We start from the raw sequence: 5,026 nt of genomic DNA on the forward strand, positions 1-5,026 counted from the left end.
CAGNCCGCGGGGGGGGCCACAGGCTAGGGGAGGGAGGATGCCCCCGGGTCCCCCAGGTACCGGGTCGGGGTGGGCCCATGTTGAGGCAGACAGTCTCTTAATCCTATATCTTGTATCATTCCTCTGGGTCAATCGTTAATACATGACATTGTATGCCTAATTATCATTCGACTGCTTGTCCGGACACATGAACCGTTATTTTGGGACCTTGTCATAGGGAGAGGGGTTATGTTTCGAAATCTTTGTGAACAAAGACGGAACATCCGCAACGACCTCGGTTCAGAATTGACGAATCACGAGGGTCCCGTTGCTGGAAGTTTTGCAGAGAGACGCGAGGGTGTGGCAGAAAGAGCCTGTCTGATTGCCTCAAATCTAGAAATTCGAAGCACTAACCGTGTGACGCTTAATTCAGAACATCAATCGACTGTGTACGAAAAAGGGCTTGCTGACTCTGAACGAGTCCGTGCTGAAGCCACGATTGAGGTGCATAGATTCGGTGCTGATGCTACCGCCCATGGGCTGGTCTTCAGGTCAAACGCTATACTCGCGCGGAGCACCTGCTGCGCGATCCTGCTTTGGTTCGGCTTGAGGATTTAGACCGCGAACGTCGCATGTACCAAGAGGCAGCTGTTCTAATACATGATCTGCCCTTGATGACCGACCTTGGCAAGCAAGCGGCATTACAGGCTTTGGCTGATATTCCCCAACAGTCCCCAAGGACTGAGGCCCAGGCCGCTGCTACCGCCGCATACGTTGCTGTCCACAGCAAAGCATCTGACCGGCAATCACCCCAATTCTTCTCGCGTGCCTTTATGTGGGTATGCATAGGTACCAGGCGGTCAATACTGCCCGCGAAGCCTTGAAACTGGCGAATCGCGCTGCAATGGACGCTGCTTCTGATGTGAAGGACCTCATTGAGCGCATCAATGCAGCACCTGGAACTCAAGAAGCAATCCCAGTGGCGAAACGTACAGAAGCACGTAATCGCCTGGTCGTGCTTCGGAAATTGGCAGTCACCCAGCGCGAGGTTTCGGAGGCTAAAGCCCAGATATTGAAGGATATTGTTGCCACTTGTTATGACAAGAATGAAGGCTTTGATGGTAGCTTGTTTGACACCACCCTCCCTGACGGCCAAGTTGCGGCTTGGGTCATTGGAGTGCCCGTTGTTCCAGGATCAAGTCGCGCTGTTGGTTTTCCATCCGTGTGTTTCTTTGCACTCGTCTGTCTAGTGGATAAAAGCGTATAGGTGGTGCGTGTTATCATGGCGCTTTTGCGACGGGCAGGGGACTTCACGAAGAGACCTGGGCTGACCTCGGGGGTGGGTCTAACCAAGATTTTCAGCCCCCTTTTTTTGTATCCGCACGTGGCGGGGCCTGCGCGTCGGTTTCTGACGCAAGAGTTGGTGCAACGCACACCTCTTATACGATTGGGGGCTCCTCGATACAATCTGTAAACGGGAAGTTCAGTCGTTGCGGTCGTTTCGGTGGTGCGCCGTGCTTCTCGAATGAAAACGACATTCTTTTGTTCCGTGCGACACTCCAGGAGACTCCCCAGCTTGGTATAACTGCCCGAGAGTTGGGTACGCAGCCCCTAGAAGCTCCTGAAAAGGATGCTTCTGCAGAACCCCATCCGTCGAAGCCTTCTGCGCCGAACTGGGGCAACGAAAACTTTAAGATTGTGGCTCAACGTGGTCGTCGCCTTGCTCTGCTAGATGGCCTGGAGCGGACGCGGCGGAGAGAAGAGGTCAGCATTGAATACGAAAAAAAAAAGGTGTCAACAAATCACTGAGTCGGAGTTTTTCAATGAACCATTGATAGGCAGCTGAACTTGTTAAGGAAATAGAGCAAGCGTCTCTGGCCTTAAGACAACACGTGGGAGGGAATGTGCTCGGTCCAGTGCAAGCTGGTAGAGATGCTTGCGCTCGAAACTTTTATGCTATAGGTGCACGACGTCGCTGTTCTCGCAAGTCAAGAATCCCGCGAAAAAGTCAGCTCGGTGGACGTTCTACAGGAAGTACCAAACATCACGATGCAATCCACTGCAGAAGACACACAGGCATTGGGGGTCGGTGTCGATCGTGTCGTTGCTACCACTGTGAATGCCGCCGATGCACCGCCGTTATGTCACAGCTGGGTGGGCCTGAGCTGCACTAGAGGTCCCTTGGAATGCCAGGGGCGCCACTACTACATTTCCGTGGCCGAGCGTGATAAGTGGGTGAAAAAGCGAGAGAAACGCGAACAGGCACTGGATATGGAAGCTCTCCATTCTGTGCTTTCACGTGAGATGCTTCTGGAAAAGCTTCGTGCGGCGGCAGGTCAGACAAAAAAAAAATATCTTGAGGACCCGGGTAACAGAGCAAGCTGCAGCGCCTCTGTCCAGAACTTTACCTTAGACGAAGCTCAACAGTTCAACCACACGAGGCGAATTGTGTTTGCTAAAGCATATTCTGTGGTGGAACCCGTTCTAACCATTTTGGATCAGTTGCGAGTCTCTGGTGTTGAGTGTGTTGAAACTCTCACCGCATGGCGCGAGTACTATGCTCGACAACGGCGCATCGTTGCCCGTGCAGGACGCAAGTCCATCACTAAAGGGCGCATCTGGATTGCTACGATAGAGTCGGAGGGGCGCCAATTGTGGGGACCGATTCCAGCAGTGTATTCGCATTTCAAAAAATACCAACGAGGTGTTCTGCCAGCAAAGCGTGCGCAAATTACCAAATTTCTTGGGGTTTATGGTAGCCGCGAGGCTGCCATTCAGGCTCATGATGCCGCAAAACCAAGAGTGGCGATGGAACGCCGCGCACTTGTGAGCGAGCTACCGCCCCGTGCCGAACGAGAAACGTACGGTGGTATTAGCATTATCGAAACCCGGGGCTCAAAATCTCTACCTCAGTTAGAACACGCGGTGCGCTCTCGTGTGCAAGCCGATGATCCTCCTCCACCAGCATACTTCTACGACGGCGAAAATTATCTCGTAAAAATGACCAAGGATCTCAACTGGTTAGACTCTCTAGCGCCTTTGCGGATCTGCCTCGGGCCTGATTTCCCTCTCACTAACAATCCTTTTATGTTAACAAATGAACTGAGAGAGACTATACAACAGAATCCGCTCCTAGAAATTCCTGCTTTGGTGCCGAGATTGACAGCACANAATCAGTCGCCAAGGCCCAGAGTTACAAAGAGTAAAGCAGTAAAAGGATGCGAGCTTGCCTCTGTTTCAGTCGAGCCCCTTCTCGATGCCTGCAATTCCCGCAACAAAGTCCCGGGTCGTAGATCCAAGGAAAATTTCAACGTAGCAACACCATTTGGGACCCCGACTGACGTCGTGAAGCGACATGTCCAAGGTGCGTTGATATCGTGGGAAGGTGAGATGCGACTTGGCTCGAATTTTGATGTACAGGATCCGTGTGCATATTTTTTTAAAAATACAATACCAGACTTTACATGCCCAGGCCGGCGATGCCAACAGAAATGTAACTGTTTTGGATACGATACGCGTGAGTCGCGCTGTCGCTAGAATAGAGGAAGAGACACGCACGTTTGTATGGCCTTCCGAATCCGCTAGTGGTGACGAAGACGGGAGCGATCATGACAGTGACGATGTGGGCGACAGCCTCGATGACCAGAGCGATGCACAGGAGAGCACCAGCCAACGAGAGAGAGAAGTGTGGGCCCAGTATGAAAAACTGCAGGCGACCCTTGTCGTGCAGCAGTCCAGAGCATCGCTCAAGGGTATCATTGATGGCGTGTTTTGTCGGGCGGAGAGGGGTAAATGGAAGGGCGTTGGCATACCTGGACCAGCGACACGAACATACTGGTTCAAGCGGCGACTTCAGGAAGATGGAGAGCGCCGCAAAGCGAGGCGGGATTTGATCGCAGCTCGTTTGCGCAGAGAAACGGCGCGTGGTCTTATTAGAATGCGACCAATTAAGATGGCAAGCCTCTTGGAGCTTGCCTCAGAGCTAAGAGGTGCAGGCCGCATTGCTGTTGACGCGCATCGAGCAAAACTTCTCCTTGAGCGGCGGTACAGTGCCGAAATATGTGCTGCAATTCTCGAGCGCTATATTCGTGGGATTCATGGACGCCGATCTGCTAGAAAGCACAAGCGCATGCTGGGATTGTCATTTGAAATGCGACGTAGCCGGCGTGACATGTGTCTCAATGTTGCCAAGGCTGTCGTCAATTTTGCCCTGAATGCCGCATCATCTCAAATAGCACACAAGCTCACGGCACCCGCTCATATCACAACTGGATATCTGGACGGTGATCGATGTTTTTTTCTCGTCTATTCCCTGGACCACCGTATGCGTGTTACAAGTTCTTCCAGGCAGTATCTCTCCGAGCGGCCTAATTTCGATAGTTATGAAAGTGCAAGCTTGACTACGAGCAAGGTTGTCAGACCAATTCTTAGCCGCGATCCTGCGACTGGAAGTCTGCGGCACGACCGTGCACCCTGTATTGACGGAGCCAACCAACACAGTGAACAGAGCGCAGAACATGTTCTCTGGATCAGACCTCCGGAAACGCTGCTTGTGACGTGTTATAATCCAGTGACACAACAGACATGTGCAGTGGAGGTTAAAGAACCTGAGTTTCGAGACCGGCTCGTAGAAGCGGAAATGGCCACTGTTGGAGGTGCTGTGACCCTTTACCCCGATCCAATTGACCGTGACGAGATAGGACGACTCGCACGTCTACGACCTGTTTCGCAGGCAGACTCGATCCTGGGAGATACTCCTCAGAAGCGAGATCGCTGGGAACCAATTTTTGAGGAAAAAGCATTCAAAGAGAAACTACACACTGCAGGACGACAACAAAAAGCCTGTTTCAGTCTCTGGAGTAAAGCAGTGGCTGTAGTAGCAGCCTCTGCGGACCAATGCGAGCTCTCACAATCACGCTTTGAGCTGATGAGCATGAGCTTCGAGGAGGCTCTCATGCGACGGCACCCTTCACATATTTCCTCCCCAGAGGCTATACCGCGTCTAAATTCGCTAGTTAAAAAGCATGTGACCCTTATACTCATCTAT

The sequence above is a fragment of the Aureococcus anophagefferens genome (genome assembly GCF_000186865.1).
Source record: "Aureococcus anophagefferens unplaced genomic scaffold AURANscaffold_7, whole genome shotgun sequence".
Taxonomy (NCBI): Eukaryota; class Pelagophyceae; order Pelagomonadales; family Pelagomonadaceae; genus Aureococcus; species Aureococcus anophagefferens.